Source organism: Meriones unguiculatus, chromosome 8 (genome assembly GCF_030254825.1).
Source record: "Meriones unguiculatus strain TT.TT164.6M chromosome 8, Bangor_MerUng_6.1, whole genome shotgun sequence".
Classification (NCBI taxonomy): Eukaryota; Metazoa; Chordata; class Mammalia; order Rodentia; family Muridae; genus Meriones; species Meriones unguiculatus.
Window position 1 is genome coordinate 117,227,211 of NC_083356.1, and position 20,401 is coordinate 117,247,611.

General features: G+C 43.4%; 1 long non-coding RNA gene across 1 annotated transcript; it reads left to right on the plus strand.

Moving 5' to 3' along the window:
• Positions 1-17,634: 17,634 nt before the first annotated feature.
• LOC132656065 (uncharacterized) lies at positions 17,635-18,851 on the plus strand. The gene is made up of 3 exons (XR_009594013.1): positions 17,635-17,721; positions 18,277-18,342; positions 18,657-18,851. It is a non-coding gene; the product is annotated as an uncharacterized LOC132656065 (long non-coding RNA).
• Positions 18,852-20,401: the final 1,550 nt, after the last annotated feature.

Consider the following 20,401-nt stretch of genomic DNA (forward strand, 5'->3'; position numbering starts at 1 on the left):
CTTTGTTGCTGCGAAAATAGTGTCATAAATAAGAAGTGCATTAAATTGTGATACAGCTGTAGAGGAAGACAGAAAATAGAAGTTGTGTGTGTTTGAGTGTTAAGTCTTGGGAACTTTTGCATATAAAGGGTCTTATCGTGTTGTGCTTGGATTTTTGTGTATGTGCTCGCTCATGCATGTATATGCATTTCAGAAAGTTCAAACGGTGCCTCCTGCTGCTTTCAAAACCAGGCAAATATGTCTGAGGCCTGTTGGTAATTTAGAAGAGGAAGATATACACAGAGCCTACGGTGGCCACAGGAAATTAGAAAAGTCCTGACTCCACTGAGCAAAATGAATGGGACATTGTATCACTAAATAATTGGAGGGGAAGGTCTGTGTTGTTGATGCTGAGCAGGTGTCCATAAATCAGCAGAGATGTTTGAAATTAATTGCTATTAGTGCTAATAAGAAAGGGTCTTTAACAAGCTAACTTGTCCCTCCTTCAGCTAAACCTCTTAGTTTATCATTTCAGTCCCAAATGGATAGAGAAACTATTCACTGGGATTTCAGTCAGTTCCATTACCTCAGATGTCCAACTTCAATGTTTCCCATCAGCGAAACGCCCACCCTTAGCCACGAGTGACTCATTCCGGGTCTGAGCTGTGGTATCCCACACACTGCTGGAACACCCACTTCAAAGCAAACCTTTCTTTTTAGAGGAAGCACAGAGTTTGTTCTTAAGGTGAAAGTTTCAGATGCCCCTGTTAGGTCAGGATAGCCTGTTCTGTGGGGGAACAGAACCTGTCTCCAGGAGGTCATCTTCATGCAATAGGCCCAGAACATCTGTTCTCTCTTCTCTGCTTCAAAGAAGACTATCAGAAAATAATCATATTCTCTTGATTCATTTGTCAGGTGTGTGGGAAAGTCTGGGTTGCACAGTCTGGTTCCAGCACACCTTGCCAGCTTTGAGGGTGAGGACTGTTATTATTTAATCCAAATAATGTTTCCACAACGGAGGGTAGGTTAGGATGTTGTTGGATGCTGAGGAAATGATACAGTGGAAAGTTACTGGCCTGGTATTGAAGTCTGCTCTGCATTCTTTCTGGACAACGAGCAGGATCAAGGAGAGATCAGGAGGAGGAGAGGGAGTCCTTTTGGAGACAAAGTCGAGATAGAAATATGTGCTGAGATCATTGGCGGGAGCGAAAACAAGGTGGCGTTTATTCTAAACCCATCAAACTGGGAAAAATACTTGTGAGATCTTTAACTTTTTATTTATTTATTTATTTATTTTAAAAGATCATGGTGACAGAAAGATCATGGTGACATGATCTTTTTTTTAAAAAGATCATGGTAAGAACAGAAGTCATAGTCAGTCTGGATCTAGGCCAGTAGGCTAGGCCTGATAGAGTGAGGAGGTACAGCGGTCTGTACTGGGTCCTGACTTATGATGGCCCCACCCCTGTAGGACACACTCATCAGTAATCTTGAAATATTCCAGGCAGACCAGACCACGACGCACTTGGTGGGCATCGGATTAGCACACAGGCTGTGGTCATAGCAGGGTTCTCCAAGGCCAGGTCAACATGACCAGGAGGCAGAAGAGGGAAAGGTTTGGAGCACTGCGCCCAGTGTACTCCTTTTACATGTTTGAGAGATGATCTCAAAGATGGAAAAGAGATAGGAGAGGAAACTCATTAAACTCGACAAAGATGAGCCGTGGCTGGGCTGGCTCGGATACATGACAGAGAGACATCAAGAGACCATGACACATTTTCCCTTTTAAAAATGAGCCAACAGCCTTACGCTGAAGTAAAGGGATGATGTGTTCTGGTAAAAATAATTGAGCATCTCTAGACTGAGAAGCGGTGAGGCTTCAGCTGGCAGCTTGGCTGGCAGGGCTGATCACTTTTGATGAGCTTGCCTGCAGGTTCCATGGGAAGGAAGCATTTCTCTCTCCTGACCTGAACTCTCCGAGTGTATCAGAATGCTAAGACTCCCCTACTGCCGGACCCATTGACTGATACCGGACACTGGCGACCCGTCAGGCCAGGGGTGTGGTCTCTGAGCTGCCTTCTGCTTTGCATTAAAGATTTTTACAGTAGCGACAGCTACCTTTCTGGAAACATTTGGAAGAGTGAGTTGCCACACCAGCAACTTGTAGCCATAGATTTGTCTGTTATCATTTGGCCCCGGAAGCAGAAGCGGGAAGAATATTTGGAGCCGGACTTCAGTGTGCGCTCTCTCGGGGATGGTTTGAATATTGTCTCTGCTATAAATTCCCAGCACAGATCTGCAGAAAGACTTCACCCACTCTGTCAGACCCTTATATGGTTGTGCTTCTGTCTTCATCTTGGAATCTGCTTGCTATAGGAGGGCAGATGGAGGCAAACCAGAGAATCCTGGCATTGAACCAGTGGGTTAAATCATACGTCAAAGGCACAGCAATAATGTGGTACATTTTTCATCACGTAATATATCATTTGGGGGAAAATGTTTGGGACAACATTTCCAATTTGTCTGCCTGATATTGCACGTCACGTGCATGTCATGTCTTTTGCTTCAAAGCCATGGTACCTGCTCTTTTAAGGAACTACTGAGTTATTGAGGGCTTATTTCCCCCCTCCCCCATTTCATTGCTAGAGTCCTGTTCCTCTTGGTCTCCTTTCCCCCTCTTTCTATCTAATTTTGCCCTTCAGTGTACTCATTAAGCCCAGCTTCAGCCGTGGCTTGATGAAATGGCCACAATAAAGACAGAACTTGTTTTCTCAATATCATCAGAGGAGTCCAGTGTCATCTGCATTCTTGGTGTGGAGTGGGTGGAAGTGTGCAAAAGAAATATGAGCTGGTTCATGTTCTCAAAGGGGAAGCAAGGTGTCAAGGTACTACAGAAGGAAAACAACTCATCATCAATATGACCACAGTGCAGGTGATAAATCAAGACGTTTTAAAAAAAGAGAAGATTAAGCGGGGATGGAGCTATGGCTTAGAGGTCAAGGACACTGACTGCTCTTCTGGAGGAGCAGAGTTTGGTGCCCATGTGGTACCAAATGAGGTAGCTCATTCTTGGTACCGATGAGGTAGCTCACCACTGTCTGTACCTCTAGCTCTGGCTCCATGGGCGCCAGGCATGTACATGGTGCACAGACATGTATGTAGACACACACACACACAGGTAAAATAACAATGATTTAAGAAAAAATGTTAAAGAAAGAAAAGATTGATTAAACATGAACATTTGGCTCCAGGTTGCAAAATAAAATAAAATAGGATAAAAGTAGCCATCTTAACCTAGGAATTCTCTTTTGGAAATAGGGGCAATAGACCTTTGAGTAGGGAAGAAAGGGAAATGCATTTGAAAATGAAAGAATGCTTGAGCACATCAGGCAGCAGGGGCTGGCCTGGAGGCGCTGACCCTCTGAACGAAGGGAAGATGCTGAGTGCTGGAGCTAAGAGTGGTACAGAATCTGGGATTAACTACTTCTGTTTGCTCCCCTCTGTGACTGGGGGGGCTCTCGTCCCAGAATATCTTTGAAGTATTGTTTAGACTCTTGTTCTTGAACATTAGACTCACAGCAAACTGACTATTTCCTAAGAAAAATCATGTCTTTGAATGGCAGTGCTAACAATTGGAAGCCTTTTCTTTATGTTCATTTCTCTTTCCCTTTAACGCTGTTTTTAATTGATCTCCCTTCTGATCTCTGTGGCTAGCAGCAAGCTGTCTGTTATGATTACTTGAACTCGCTGCTGGCTGAGGATTTGAGTTGCAATCAGGGAGCAGGGAATCTGGGAACAGTAAGGTGATGGCCTGGTTTCAAGGGAAGCATGGAAGCTTTTGAGGCTATTTAAGGCAGAGAAGAGTAGAGTCATTTCCGTTCTGGGTGTGATTGACATGACTCCATGTTAGGAAAGAATGCTGGAGAGGACATTTAGGGGACAAGAAAGTGTGGAAGGAAGCTAGAAAAGTGGAAAGTGAATGCTAAACTGTTACATTGAACAAATCCCACTTACTGATAGGAGGGTTTTTCTCATCTCACAAATGAGCTGGGCATGGTAGCACAGGCCTTAGTAGGCAGAGGCAGATGGATCTCTGTGAGTTTGAGGCCAGCTTGGTTCACATGGCGGGGGGATTTCAAGGCAGCCAGAGCTGCGTAGTGAGACTCCGCCTCAAAAATACAAAAACAAAATGAAAAAAAAATATGGGGATGATTTAAAACATCTTTCCATTTTTACTCCTCTGTGATTCTATGGCTTTGGAACTATGAGAGGCATCTACAGAGCAAGTAAAGTTTGGATTATTGTGAGTAAAAAGCATCAGGGGCTGGAATGCAATTGGAAAAATTATTGAATCCAAGAACATTATGGAGTGGACTCTCAAAGGCCAAGATGACATCTTCACTCCTCAGACAGAAGGAAAACAAGATTAACCCTAACCCAATTCCTGGGCCAGGGGCACAGCTGATGCATGGCTTTTGGCTTTAAAGAAAACTTTTCTTCAGCAAAACTAGTTGGAAAGGAAGGAGGCTTAACATGTGGAATTGAATATTTTAAATATGAGTGGAAAGCTGGGTAAGATGTACAGAGAGCCAAGAAACGGATTTTGTTGGGGATCTCAGGAGAGGTGTTGCCTCTAAGGCAAGATGAATTAAGACCAGGGCGGATGTTGCTCACGCCCCCTGAGAACTGGAGAATCCTGCTGAAAGGGAGAGAGAAAGCACTGTCAGTCAGAGAGTGAGGAAGCAGGCTCAGAGGATGTGGTGGGAGAAGCAGAAGGAGCAGAAAGAGGATGGATGGGACTAAAAAGTCACCTCTGGAAATGACTGAAAGCACCTGCAGCGAGGTAACAGGGCTGGAAACCACTTTGTAATGAATTAAGGAAGGCAGTCATTCATTCAACAGACAATTATTCGCCACATCTTAGGGACCCAGTCCTGTTTTAAGTGCAGGGGCTGCGGTAGTAAATAAGCTACTTGAAATAACCAAGGAGAACAGTAGGCTGAGAATGACCACAGAGTCAAGTGAAGAGTGGGCGGTTCCTTTGGATTAAATGACTGGTGTGTGAAAAGCCCTGTTAGCAAAGACACCAGCCAGGATAGGCCCTGGGGTGGGAGAAGAATGAGCTGGGTGAGGGACACCGCAGAGGGCAGAGCTGTTTCCTGAGAAAGCTATAAAGTTATGTTAGAGAGCTTTGTAGAAAAGACCAGGGTAAGAGAAGACGTTTGAACTGTTTTCTGGGTGTGTTCCTAGGTGTGTTGGAAAGGGGTGGGCTTACGGTTGTCTGGGTGGTGTTTGGGTGTGATTTGTTTAAAGGGTTGTCTTGTCCACCTCGTGGGAAAAGAGAAAAGGAGAAAAGCTGAGGGTGGTTTAGAACAGGTGGTAGTGGTGGAGATGAAGGGAAGACAATAGATTGAAATGTAATTCTGAAGTAAAACGTATAGAATTTAACCATGGCTTATGTGGAGAAGAAAGGAATCTACTGTTTGTTTGTTTGTTTGTTTGTTTTTAAACACTATGTCACCCCGGCTGGCCTGAAAATCCTGATGTAGACCAGACCGGCCTTTGACTGTAGCTATGTTTCTGCCTTATACCACACACTCAGTCTGTTTCCTCTTTTCCAACCAGATTAAATCTGAAAGTCACGTACCCTGATTTATCAACATTAACAAGACAAACGGAAATCCCCCTTTCCAGCTCGATCCTACGTGGCAATTATCCTGCTGTGTGGAAGAGACAGTTCCAGTCTTATTCATTTGGTAAACATTTGTGGACACCTACTATGTCCTGAGTCTTGTTGCTAGATTCTATAGCCATAAAGAGGATAGGCACAGTTTCTTCCTCAGTGATTTAAACCCCCCCCCCCACAACCCCCACAGGCAGTGACCTTCCAACTTTGCATCTCTAGCTGAAGTGTCTCTGGAGTTTCAGGCTCATTCTGCAACTTGGCACAGACAGAACAAAGCAGTTTGTGAAGAGATATGAGTCACAGTTATCTTTTCAGATCTGTGCATTTTAGAAAGAACACATTTTTCTTTTTGGACTTCAATCAACTGCATCGACATGCCGTACTCTGATACCTTCTTTCTCTTTAAAGGTGCCTGTTAAAATGGTGCTCAATTTTTACTATCAGAAACAATACTTCTCTGGGATATTTCTGAACATTTATCTTAGCTCTTGAGAGACAGAGATATAAAAATGCCAGGTTAGAGCACATGAACATTTTTACATTTTATTAGATTATGAAAAATTGTACTGAAAAGATACGATGCTGGTTTTGAAGGAAAAATGTTGAGTTGTGTGTAATAGCAGAACCGAGTGTGTAGACTTATGACAGTCAGCAAGGAGATAGAATGGTGACGACGTGGTAAGCTGCTGGGTTCTTGTCTTCCCATGATGGGATCCATTGGAGTTTGCCTCAACATCAGCATTTGCCATGTGCCTCAGAAGGGCAGCCCTGGTCTTTTGACTTGCAAATGTACCTGAACAGCCACCATCTGAGTTTCTGTTGCGTACACCATATGCAGAAGACTTCTGAGATGCTGGTGGCTAGATGCTAGAATCTTGGGGTGGTGGTGAGGTTCTCGTTGGTCAACCTCTTCATATTTCTCAAGCATCCTGGCAGAGTGCAGTGATGGGGTAGAAGCATGCACAAGGCTCTGGGTTCTTTATCAAACACAGAAAATCCAATAAAGCCAAGCCTTCCAGCCTGCCGAACATTCTCCTCTTCTGAATTTTAGAGCAACACTGTATTCTGTTTCTCTGTTCCTTCCTGGACCAAACTGTGAGCTTCTTGCCCCTTTCCATCCCTCAAGTACAGGTGCTTCTTAGCTTTATTCATGGTCCCTCTGGTTCCTTTCCAGACTCTTCCCTCAGTGATTTTATTTTCCCCACGAGCAGTGACTCTTACACGATGACTCCCAACTTAGCATCTCTAATGCAAGCATCACCTGATGCTTGGCTTGCCCAGATGGGTCGGTTTTGTTTTACTTAAAATTTGTGCCCTTCCCTCCAACCCATATCTTCTGTATTGGTGAAAGACACTCCTGTACCTCTGGCTGGTGACAGGAAGAACCTCAGAGTCCCCTGGAATTCCCCCATATCCTCCACCTTCTCAGGACAGCCTGCTGACAGACCCAGTCAATTCCATTTCCCAGCTGCACTTAAATCTGTCCAGTTCACCATGTTCTCGCTTAAACATCCTTTCTACCACCCATTCTCCACACAACAAATAGAAAGATTTTTGTAAATGTAAAGCAGACAATTTCACCTCTCTGGTTAAAGCTATCAAAAGACTTCCTCTTAGGACTTTGGAAATAAAAATGGGACAAGGCACATTGGCCTATAAGGCCTTCCTCAACCTCTTGCCTTCTGCAGGTTTGGACTGTTTTAACAAACTTGGTTTTTCACTCCCCTTTCATCTCCTGCGCCCTATCAAGCCTTTGCGCATTGTGGAGCTATGCCTGCTCCTTTCTCTGCCAGGAACATCTTCTCCATTATTGTTCTGTGCCAGCTTTTATGATTCCCTTACATCTGAGTCCTCCGGATAACACTATATGGCAGCTTCTCTGATTTTGTCCTCTATCAAAACTCTCCATTTTTCTCCATTTCTTTGGCTTTCTAGGTTCATAATAACGGACAATGAAACCCGGCATCTTACACACATTGTTTACATGGATTACCCACTATTAGAAGGGCTCAATATATACTTATTAGTCTTGTTCTCATAAGCAAGTGTCATTTTCCTGAACAGGAAGTCACCGATCATGTAATTCATTGCTATTTACCATTTAGGAAATATGGCATTAGTTGATTTTCTTCCTTCTCCCAAGAGTCAAAGCCCCTTACTGCATCTCAACAAACCAGAGACTCAACAACTCAAGGTCATTTTCCTTGTGCAGTAGATCAAACTGCATTTCTTTTTTTTCCTTTGTTTTCTTTTTAAAAATTAATTCTTGGAGAGTTTTGTATAATGTGTTCTGGTTGTATTCATCCCCAAGATCGCCCCCTAAATACTTCCAGATCCACTCCCCTTCCCCCCATAGCTTTTTGTACTCTTTGTAAAAATTAACCTACCAAGTCCAATTTAAGTCACTCATACACCGTTGGTTCTGGGTCCACCCACTGGGGCCTGATTGACTTAGCAGAAGCTACACCTTTCCCCCCCCATTTTTAAAAATTAAATTAAAATTTTTTATATTTATTTTATACAATTTGTTCATTTTATATCCCCATTCCTCATCTCCTCTTGGTTCCACGCCTCCCTCCCTCTTCCCCCCATCCCCTTTCCCTTAGACCACTGAAAGGGGGAGTACTCCTTCCCTGCCATTTGATCCTAGCTTATAAAGGACTTATAAGGACTGCCTGGATCCTCTTCCTCTGTGGCCTGGCAAGGCTGCATCTCCAGGAGGAAGTGATCAAAGATCAGGCAACTGAGTTCATGTTGGAGGCAGCCCCTGCTTCCCTTACTTGGGAACCCACATGGAGACCAAGCTGCCTATTGGCACATCTGAACAGGGAGTCTAGGTCCTCTCCATGCATGGTTTTCAGTTGTTGCATTGGTCTCTGTAGGCCCCCTTGACCCGAGTTTTTTACTTTGTTGGTCTCCTTGTGGGGCTCCTGTCCCCTCCGGGTCCTTCTATAATTCCTTTCTTCCATAAGACTCCCTGCACTTTGTCCAAAGTTTGGCTGTGAGTCTCAGTATCTGCAGAAGCTACACCCCTAGAGAAAAGATTCTTCCAACACAGAAGTCATCAAATGTCCACAGGTCCTTAGTCAGAGGTGGGAGCTCATGAATGTGATTCCACCCCATTCTAGAATGTTGGCCCCACTTGATCCTGTGTAAGCAACCATGACTGCTGTGAGTTCTCTGATTCTCCCTGACTTCTTTCTCTTATATATTTTTCTTCCCCACATTCTATGATGTCTCTGAGACTTGGAGAAAGGGTGTGATATGATTCACAGAGTTCATGGTTGGGTAGGACTGTTGAAGACTGTTCATGACTGGTGATGACCCCCTCATAGATAACAACTTCCAGCACCATGAAAGTTTGCTAGTAGGAAAGAAATGGACTCCATGTTCTGTGACTAATACACATGGTGCCCTTAGCAATAGGTTCTTACCATCAAGTTCTGGAGAGCAACCAAGAGCAATAGCAATAGTGCAAACTCTTCTGGAGGTCTCTGGCACACTTCTGACCAGCAATTCAGGGGGAGGTATTCTCCGCTTGGCACCGGGTGTTTTATTTAGCAACACATGGCTTCCAGGATGGACATAATGCCCTGCCTGGGTAGGGTAACCCCAAGCAACCAAACCACATTGCCGTCGCTTTGCCGTACCCTGTATACTGTTTGTGGAGTGCACTTCCTGGCTCTGGAGTTCCGCATCATGACATTGTTCAGTTAGCCCTGTGAAGCTGTGCAAAGACCTGTGGGGGCTTGATGCGGGAGATGAGCCGTTTGCCTCAGGTAGCGGTTCTCACGGGGAGCTCTCAGGATTGAGAGTGGTCTCTGGCTAGGCTCCACAGACTCCTTCCGTTGGAGCAAGAACATTTTGCTCGCATCTGAGTGCGGATCTCGGGATGCTCTCTGCTGCCATCCTTCCCACACTGTAAATATTAGTGAAACACTATGCATCTGATGAGCTGCTCTGTTGGTGGCTCTTTATGAAATTTAAATCTGCTAAGTCAGCAGGACAACAAATAGCAAGAGTTCCATGCCTTGTGACTTGACCCTCTCCCACTTCTGGGCCCTCCAAATTTTAATCTGTAAGCCCAAATCTTATGTGTTAACCTTTTTCTGGCTCCCAGTTCTTGAGTCTTTTCCACCCCTGCTTTTCTCTGCCCCCACACATATGGAGCAGGATAGGGAAAAAAATCTCCCATGACCTGAAATGACACCATGAACATGTGCTTATAGGAGAAAGAACTTCATAAAACTTTTCTAAACAAAGGAAATCTAGCCTTTAAACTTTATCTAGCAGGACAACCCAGACTCCCACTGCAGTTGCTCGTCTGCCAAATGTCCATTCTTGTTTGGACATGGGAGGGCTCTGGGCAGTTTGATTTTATTGCACTTAAAAGAAAACCTAAAACAAATTTGTCTTAACAATGGCCTGACATATCTAAAAGCAGGAGTTATTGAAACAATGTGGTGTGAGAGTGAGATCAGATACAGAGACTAACCAAACAGACCTGGAAACAGATCCATGAAGACACTGAAATGTATTTTGTATCAGAGATGCAAATCATGAAGAAACAAAAAGGTAGAAGACAGACCTGCTCCATCATGAAAAAATGAGATCCTTACCTTATACCATATGCAAACATAAATTCCAGGCCATTAAAACAAAAAAAATGTAAATAAAGTTATTCTAAACATATGAGAAGAAACACAAATATTTTTGGTGTACGAAAGGTTTTTATTTTTTAAAAAGACACAAAACACACACACTCTAGAGTAAAAAGGACTGGAATTTGATTCTGAAAAAAATTGGTTTTTGTGGAAAACATTGAAACTGAAACAAAACCCTAAAAACTACTACAAAGATAAAATACAGCCGAAAATGACAAATGATTCTTTTTTTCTTTGATAAATAAATGGTGAGAAAGCAAGAAGAATGGAAGCTATTAGGAACTAAAAGAGACTCGAGAGCCATGGCAGCCAATTGAAACAAAGACCTTGTTTGGATTCTAACCCAAAGAAAGCAAGTGTGGAAAGGTGTGTTGTAGGTCAGGATGTTAGGGAAATTCAAATGTAGAATGTTATATGGTTGTAAAAAACTAATTGTCAGTGTTCAAGGAATACCAATGAGATTCTGTTATTCTTTGTTTTTATTCTTGGTACTTCAGAGGCACTCCTGGAATATTTGTGAATGGAATGTTACAGTGCCTGGCATTTGCTTTGCAGGGACTAGCAGCTGTATGGGAAAGGCAGAGCGTGTGAGTCTCTATGCCACGTCCATGTGACATATGCCCTTGGTTATCAGAGATGGATGAAAACTGTGTGTAAGCTCATGATATCATTTTATTTTATTGGTGGGGTTTTTAAAAATAAAATACAAGCAATAAATTTAAAAACAGTGCTTGGAACACAGCAAATATGGAGTAAATGCTACCCACTGTTATTACATTAATTTTTAGAAAGGCAGGTACATTTCTGGCTAGAATGGACAGCCTCTAGACAACATGGTTTGATAACACATAGTTTTAAAAAGACTAATGGCCTTTAATTTAGTTCTTCCATTTCTAAGGATTTCTTCTAGAGGAGAAATAATATGAATAGTTGCTAAAACACAATTTTTAATAACAGAATCTTGGAAGCCACCAAATCTAATTGTTAGTTACTAAGAAACTGGTTAAACACATTCTGGATGCTAAATTCTAAAAAGTGGCCCTCCAGTCAATAAAATAAAACTTAAAAGAAAATGAAAGGAAAAAGCTCATGGGACTAGGGAGACAGCTCCACCGATGACGTTGCGGCAATGAACGCGGACTGAGTTTGAGCCCGGCGCAGTGCGCATTGCCATCCCAGCACAGGGGAAATGGAGACAGGCAAATGGCTAGGGCGCTCTGGCCAGCCATCCTAGCCTAATCCATTCACCTCCGGTCCCAGTACGAGTTCCTGTCTCAACGGGTGGGCGTGTCCTGAGGAACAGCACATTCTCTACATGTACATGCTGTGTGTGCATGTACTCACACACATGTGCGCACACAAACATGGCCATCTATAAACCGATATAGAATTACATTTCAGGTATATTTAAGCCAAAGAAGCGCAGTGAAGAGCAAACACCCAGTACGCTATCTTTTAAGCTTACAAAATTTTACACTACGGAAGAGCGTGGAGCCAACCTTTTCACACACATTCGGAACTCTTGGAGCAGACACTACAGCGTTGCTTGTTTGTTCGTTTGTTTCTGTTTTTCAAGAAGAGAGACTGAGTGAGGGGAGAGAATAGATATGACGGACAAACTCGTCACTGTGCTCGCTGTGCTGTATGTCACCATTGCCAAAACAGGAAGTTACTTCAATGTATCTATTATTAAAAAGATCGCCATCTAAGACATAGACAGAACTCTTGAACATGGGCAGTAAAAACACAAATAATCCAATAAAAAAATAAAAGATATGATAAAGATCACTATGCCAAGGAAGCTCTGCTGGGGAAACAAACAAACAAACAAAAAATAACAACAACAACCAATGTGTATAGAGTTGGTTTGTTTTTTTGTTTGTTTTTTGTAGTGACGATTGAACTCAAGGGCTCATACACGCTAGGAAAGAATTCTACCAGTAACCCAAATCCTAACCCTGTGGTTATTAATTGTGTAATTCTTTTGTTCTCCCTCTGTCTCTTTCTATCTCTGTTCATGTCTCTGCCTGCCTGCCTGCCTGTCTCTCTGTGTGTGCTGTATGCGTGGGCATAGGGTGTGTTCCCCACGTGTGTACATGTGGAGCCAGAGGCTAACATCTGGTAGTTTTCTCTGTCGCTCACCACCTTATTTTTTGAGACTGTGACCCAAGATGTCCCTGTTTTGGCTAGATTAGTGGTCTAGTGAGCCCCTGGACTCACTTGTCCCCATCCCCTCAATGCTGGGGTGACAGATGTGTGCCCCGGATCCTGGCTTTTACAGAGCTGCTGGAGACTGACACTCAGGTCCTCATGCTACGCAGTAAGCACGTTATTGAGAAATCTCTTCAATCTCTTGCATCTTTTTAAACCATTTAGTTGGGGGCAATTATCAATGAATAACGCCCTGCTAGGGACAGTATGTGAGAAGAATCATTCCATCGCTTTATGCTGAGGCATAGTTCAATCACTTTAGAAAACTTTTGCCAATACCTCAGCAAAATAAAAAAAAAACCCGAATGCCTTAGGCCCGCAGACTCCACTGCTTAGGTTATTTTTACAGAACCACTAGTGTGTATGTACAAAGAGACCATGCAAGATTGTTTGTTGTAGGACTTGGGGGGCAGGGAGAGAAGCTAAATATCCAGCAGTAAGATATTATAAATGTGACTCTCACAGAGAAAAGTGAGGAGCTAGAAGTATATAATTCAGCCAGGAGTTGAATGTGGTCTCCACTACTTGTGAAGCTGACGAAGAGGGATGACAAGTTCAGGGCCCAGTGACCTACAGAGTGAATTTAAGGCCAGCTTGGGCAGCTTAGGCTCTGTCTCATGACAAACAGTAAAAGAGGGATGAGGAGACAGGTCAGTGGTGGAGTGCTTGTCCAGGGTTTGATTTCCTGGTACTGGGGTTGGGGCGGGGGGCGGGGGGAGAGGGAGAAAGAGAACCAAAACAAAAAACCAGGATATATTGCCAAAACTCCAGTGTTTTTGGAGTTTAATAAAAAGGGGGAAAGTTGTATAAGCTTTAACAGATATTGCCATTTAGTTAAATCATAAAACACATATAGAATAGGTGTTTTGTGTTATTTGTGGCACACACAAGCGTGCAAAGGCACACGTTTGATTGCTTGAAAGGATCCAACCCTCGAAAGCAATTTGCCTTGACTAGTGGGGAGTAGGCTAATAAAAGGTAATTGCATTTGGACTCTGAAATACATCATTAAAAACAGGAGGATCATCTGACCAAGTGTCAATAGTTATTAATTGTGGAGGGCATGACTGTGAGAATTTATTTAAATTTTTTTTGCATGTATTTTAAATTTCTCAAGAAAGGGGGAGAAAAAAAGGAGAAAATTTTCTCAGGGAAAAGGATAATGAATCTTTCCCTTTGAGCTTTGGAGCCTGTAAGCTTTCTTGTGAAAGAAGCAGTGGACGAATGCTTGGCTTCCTCTGGAAGAGACGGTTGCTGGTGACAGCCTGTTTCCTTCCATCCCTCCTTACTGCCACAGATCACAAGGCAGCCATTTTGGGTGGCTCACACCTCCATACGCCCACAAGGGGACAGGGCTGGAGAACACAGAGTTTTCATGAGCATGATTTATGTGATTTCAATTTTATACTTGTGTATGTCGGTTATATTTTGCTGGAAACCTTTCTATGTAGTATGGAATAAATGACAGAAAGTGGGTTAAGCTGTGGTACTTAAATTCTAAAGATAAAGTGTATTTAAGGGAAGTTCTATTAGAAAGGTGAAGGGTGTGGGATAAGAGTAATGAATGAGGATTGGGTATAATTAAAATACATCAGATATATGTGTAAAATAGTGAAGATATTAATAAAAATGTACCATATGAAAAAAGAAAAATGCTTCTATGAAAAAAGATGGAGTAAAAAGAAAATATGGATATAAAATATATAGGTAACAAATTATAAGCCTCATATAATACATATGTGCATGCTGTGAGCTAAATATATAGAGAGAAATCCCACAAGAGAAATCCCAACCTATTTTAAGGAATTGAAATATAAACAGATCATATACTTTGATTAGAAATGGAATAAGATTAGAAAATAAAATCAAAACATAGTTAAGAGGGAAAAGAAGTCAGTGAACTGAGAAACTGAAAAAATCCTTCTACCAATAACTCATTATGTAGTTAACCTTAGTAGTTGACTCATCATTCGTTGTGACGTGTTTCTCCTTGAATTCATCTATTGTCAATAAGATTTCATTTTCTGGAAAAAAAAAAAAGAAAATGTTCTGAGAATAGGAAATGCTCTTGAGTTTAAAAAAAGTATACATTACATAGAGAGACAGAGAGACAGCGAGAGACAGAGAGTCTCCAGAAAAAAAGTTTTTCCAGCTACATGGCAACGGGATCATGAACATCTGGTGACTAAGGGCATCGCGGTGCCACAGCGCCTTCTGTTGTACTTCTGAACAAGGCTGACTGAGCAGTGGGGAAATGACGGTCTCAGCTTGCAGTGCGATAAGCGCAGAATCAAGGTGGGTGCTGGGGTGGAAGGTCTGACCCTGTCCCTGGGACTGTGCTTGACACAGGCATGGTGAGCAAAGGAGCATGGGGACAGTGAGCACTTTTTTTTATGAGTCCGTGTAATCATAGAGCTTCTGACACCAGTTGGCTGCCATCAAACTCTCCTGTCATCATCTGATGACATGCTGGAACTCTACATCCGTTCAGTGTCCATAAAGGAGACACACTTGTTTTGACACCATTGTTTCTCTGAAACAGAAAGGAACCAGATTGGACAGCCGGATCAGGAACTGGCAAAACTCAGTTGAGAATAACAAGTTGAGTGGGAGTGGGAGAGAAGAGGTAAAGCCACAGCATAGTGCTGGAAACCACAAGGAAACGCTAGCCTAGCAGTTCCTGCCTTATCCTGGAAAACATCTAGGCTCATTCTCATGTGCTGTATCCCTGGGTGAAGGGAAGCTCATCCCTGCCCCCAAGTCACTTAACCTTTTATTATACCTGATACTAAAAATTAGTGTGTTGGCAATTCTACGGGTCCTATTTGTAGAGATAAGTCTTTGCTCCTTAATCTTTGATTTATTGTCTTTGGTTGTTTGAGGGTAGAAAAAGTCTTTTTTTTTTTTTTTTTTTTTTTTTTTCAGACAAGAAGATAAACTTACAAATGGAAATTCTTTTAAGTCATAAATACCACTAACTTGCTTGTTCCAGGAAAGCTCAAATAAAGACTCTGGGATTCAGCAGCTGCTGAAGTGTTTTCCTCCTCTTCCCATTGGCTAAGAAAAAGATGCGCCCCAGTGACAGAAGGGGAGGCAGGCGCCACAGCCTGACCTGGGCCTGGATCCGAAAGCCACAGAGACCTCCTATTGTGGAGAAGGGTGGTACAGGGTGACAGATTGGTCTACACCAGTTGACCCCTGCAGGGAGACATGCTCGGCACAGCAGTCCCCGGAGGGTTCCTTATCTGCCTTATTTAATACCAGCACTGTCCTTGAGAGTGAGTCCTCCCAGCAGACGCTCAGGTTTCATTCCGGGCCAGTGACTGAATTCACCACCTTCACCCAGCTCTCAGTATAGCTTCTAGCCTTTTCCTTAGTTCCACCCAAACCCGGGAAGTATTAACTCTGAGGGCTGTGGTAGCGTCTCGCCCACACCTTAGGCATCAGCAATCGGGTTTAAGCTAATAAGCCAGAAAACCCCAAGGTCCTCTTGTCTCTGCTTCCTCAGCACGGGGCTTACAAACCCTCACAGCCATGCCCAGATCGTCTACATGAGTTCTGAGAACGGAACTCAGGCAAGCACATCATCAAGACCGAGATATCTTCCCAGGCATCATTGCTCTGCCTTTGGGGGCTTCAGTTATCTCAACTGTAAAAATGGGTGTGTAATGACAGTAGCTTCCGAAGACTGTTGTAGACATTAAACATCGAGTAGAGCTTGTAGACTATGGAGAAGAGGCTGAAGTGGTGTTGGTGTTCTCTGCTTTGATCAACAGCAGTCTTCCTCCTGGAGGAAGCTCTCAGAGCACTTTCTGACCCTCGCAGCCCCTTGCCCTCCCATCTCATATCTGTTCCAGTGCTGCTCCTCTGGCCGCTGCAGTGTCTGGAATCTCATCTATCATAGTTATGGTTTTTATTGCTTTGATGAAATACCATGGTTAAAGAGGGAGGAAAGGGTTCATTTGACTCACAGGGCAGGAACTCAAACAGGGCAGGAACCTGGAGGCAGGAGCTGATGAAGAGACCATGGAGGGGTGCTGCTTACTGGCTTGCTTCCCTTGGCTTACTCAGCTGCTTTCTTATAAAATCCAGGACCACCAGCCCAAGGATGGCCCCACCCACAATGGGCTGGGCCCTCACCCATTCATCACTAATAAAGAAAATGCCTAACAGCTGGATCTAACGGAGGCATTTTCTCCATTGAGGTTTTCTCTTTTCACACACTGGCCTAAGTCAAGCTAGCACATCATCCTTCCTCTTTGATTCCATTGCTCTGATTTTAATCCCTGCTCTTGGGATTTTTCTTCTGGGTTATGGCTGACAAACTTGTTTCTTTGCCAAAAATCTGCTTGTATGAGAACCAACCTTGTTCAGGTCCCACATCCTTCTAAACTTGAGCTGGATCATGGTGTGGCTGAGTTCAAAATCTACGCTAGTCTCCTTGCTGGGGAAACTTGAACTGTGGTGTGCTGTTCATTCTCTTTCTCTAAGCTCTCCTGTCACTGTCTGTAAATGAATATCAAGTATGACCATACTCTTCTCAGCAGAGGTGAAAGAAGAGGATGGGAGGGTTTCTGCGCATAGGTATGTGGCTCAATAGTGGATATAATGCTTTTCTAGGCTGTGTGAGGTCCTAGGTTCAATTCCAAGCACCACAGAAACAAAACACTGGTGGGGGGGGCAGTGCTGGAGAGATGGCTTAGTGGATAAGAGCACTGACTGCTCTCACAGAGGTCCTGAGTTCAATTCCCAGCAACCACATGGTGGCTCACAACTACCTGTGATGTGTTTCTGATACCCTCTTCTGGTATGTGTGAAGACAAAGCACTCATATATATATATAATAAAGAAATAAACATTTTTTTAAACCCCAGAACACTGGGGGGTGGAGAGTGTTTCAGCCAATCAAGCAGTTTGGTCTTGTAGACACTTCAATTTCTTTTGAAAGTTTTCCCTAGACTCTCAAGAATCTGTATTTCTAACAAGTGCTGGGAAGTCTCTCATTTGCTGGCTCAGATTTTTGGCAGCCCCATTCGGGACACTGAATCACACAGCTTCTACTGTAGTTATCAGAGTATAAAAATCCTCTGCCAAGAAGACAGCAGTTCCCAGAAAAGGGCCAACGTTTATCATTCCTTTTAGCTGGAGAAGATGGGCACTGGGCTGGAACAGAACGGCCAGGTGAGGCTCCAACATATAAATAGCTGTCTAGAGCCATGCAAATGAGATATCTCAGGGGGAGAGGGAACAGAGGGCATTATTTAGGATATTAAAGCACTATGGGATAGCCCAAGAGAGATTGTGATAGATATACAACACATGGCTTTTCAAGGCAGTTGGGAGTGTGCATGGATCTGAGATGCAAAGCCAAGGGGTATCTGCTGGGTCTCCTCCTGATGGCTCTTCTCCACCAGCCATCAGCTGTGGCTATTTGGAGCACTCTGCATTCCCCTGCATTCCCAGCCCTCTGCTTCTACCAGATTTGCAAGAACGTTAGCTCTGTCATCCTGTGAAGTATTTTTAGTTGTGAATACATAAGCTGAAACCTGGGACCTGCTAACTAGTACTTCACATCTGATCTAAATCAGAACACTGAGGTCATTGTGTGACTGGTGTCATAAATTCTAAGCGCATCCTTAAACTCTCCCCCCTACCCAAGCCTCATTCTGGATGTTGCTTGACAAAGAGGCCAGAAGCACTACTGTTTCAGAACCTGTGTTCTCTTCTCATTTTCAGCTTTGGCTTGGTGTAAGGAAGTAATCGCAGGAGGGAAAGGAGGAAATGGCCACCTGGAAGCAATAGGTCTGGACTCAGTGTGAAGCCCCTGGTTTTATTCTGTGGGTTTTCTGCTTTGTCTGCATCACAAGATACTGCCGAGGTTAAATAATTAATGCATGCGAATGTACTTTGTAAGCTTTAGAGCACGGCAGGAATATAATTAATTATGTTTATAATTACAGGTAATGTAATTATAATTGTAATTACTTTGTGGGTGGAAGCGGAATCTATCTCTCCTATCCACATTTTATAGCAGGTTACCCTTGGTGGATATCCTTGATTAGACCATCAGCGTGCATATTTGAATCTGACTTGCTTTCTTTGGCCTTATCTTCAAGGTTGTGATATACCTGAGCTTTCTCTGTGAGGGAAGTGCCATAGAGCAAGCCCAGCGGAAGACGCACCAGTGATGTGATGTTATCTGACACTCATCTGTCAGGCTAAGGAGTTAAGGCCCTTTATTTATTAACCTGCCCGTCTACACAGTCCTTGCAGAGAGTCACCAACATGTGACATACACCAACATGTGACACACACCCACACATGTAATTTCCATAACTGTTATAGAAAGAGTCAACTTCAGAAATTCACCAGACTCTATAAACTAAAACTTAATAAAAGAAGCTGGTATCTGATTTTTTTTTTAATGTGTGTGTGTGTGTGTACCTTGACTGTCCTGAACTCATTTTGTAGACCAGGCTGGCCTCAAACTCATAGAGATCTGCCTGACTCTGCCTTTCAGAGTGTTGGGATTACAGGTGTGTGCCACCATGCCCGGCTACTTCCCCCTTCTATTAACAGGGTCAGTCCTAGAAAGGAACCTTTGAACACATGACCTGCTGGCAGTTCTCTTTGTGTTGAATGAAAACATTGGAATCATCATGGTCCACCAGAGAAATGATGTAATATGCAACGGAGCCAGGGTTGATGTTTTTTCCATTTGGAAAGTTGTGGCAACCGCAAGCTATTTCCCAGGCACCATTCTCCTGCAGTCCCTCTTGTTGAAATGGAGAGATTCCACCCAAGAAGCTAAACACTGCATTTCCTCAGAGTCTCTGACCTTCTGCCACTGTGCACACACACTGTTAATTGTTGTTAATTTCCAACACATCATTACTTATTTGCCATTAAAGATGGGGGAGATGGAAATGCCCTTTCCTCATGGCCGCTCTCAGGAAGAAACTATTAATAACTATAGAGTGTATGCTACTTTAAAGGCATAAAGTGGACACAAGCTGTGTGCATGGAAGGTCTCTGATGGCTGGCTGTGACATCCGTCCAGTGTGGGTGGGACTAAGCCACTTAGTCCTTCTGGGGGAAGAAGTCTCCTATTGCTTCCTTAGTGACTGTAGCATTTGGCCACTAGAACATGACGTGCTTTGAAGGGAATGTTTTCCCTTTGCAACTTTTCTCCTCTTTTGCAGAAGCTGTGCAGCAGTTGAAGAGTCCCTGTGATGTCACCGCCCAGGTCGGCCACACAATTAGGGCTTAGCTTGGTGTTTCCGACTCCCACTCCTCCCTGTTCACCAGACCATGCTGACAGGTCAGCATCCTGGCAGGGGAAAGGCTACTCCCACCTCAGTCTGGCAGAGAGGGAGTCAAGGCCATCCCATTTGACATTGACTCCTGATGTTTGAAAAAGAGAAAAACATACCCAGGTTGCCTGTTAGTGTAGAAATGGTTTTGCAGTGACTGTCCAGAAAGCGCAATGATTGTGGCTGTGAATGGATAGGAATGTTAGAAATTAAACCTTATGTCAGAAAACAGCATATTATGTTATCTCTGTCTTTGGATAACCAGAAAATGTCTGGATACCAACAAAAGAGTTGGGAAAAGTCAATGAGAAAAAAAAATATTTTTTTTCTTTTACAGGTGTGCATTATATCAGTGAAATTAAGACAGTTTACATTCTGGATTTGAAGCTTAGATTTGTTGCAAGGATGATTTGAAGGTGGTATTCTTTCTAGTTAGACCCCTTGTTTGTTGGTGAGAATATGGTGAGCCAGGAAGGCTCCTGAGGTGCTACGCTGTAAATGCAGGAATTAAGGCATCCACGGGAACTGTGCCCTGCACTCCGTGGCTC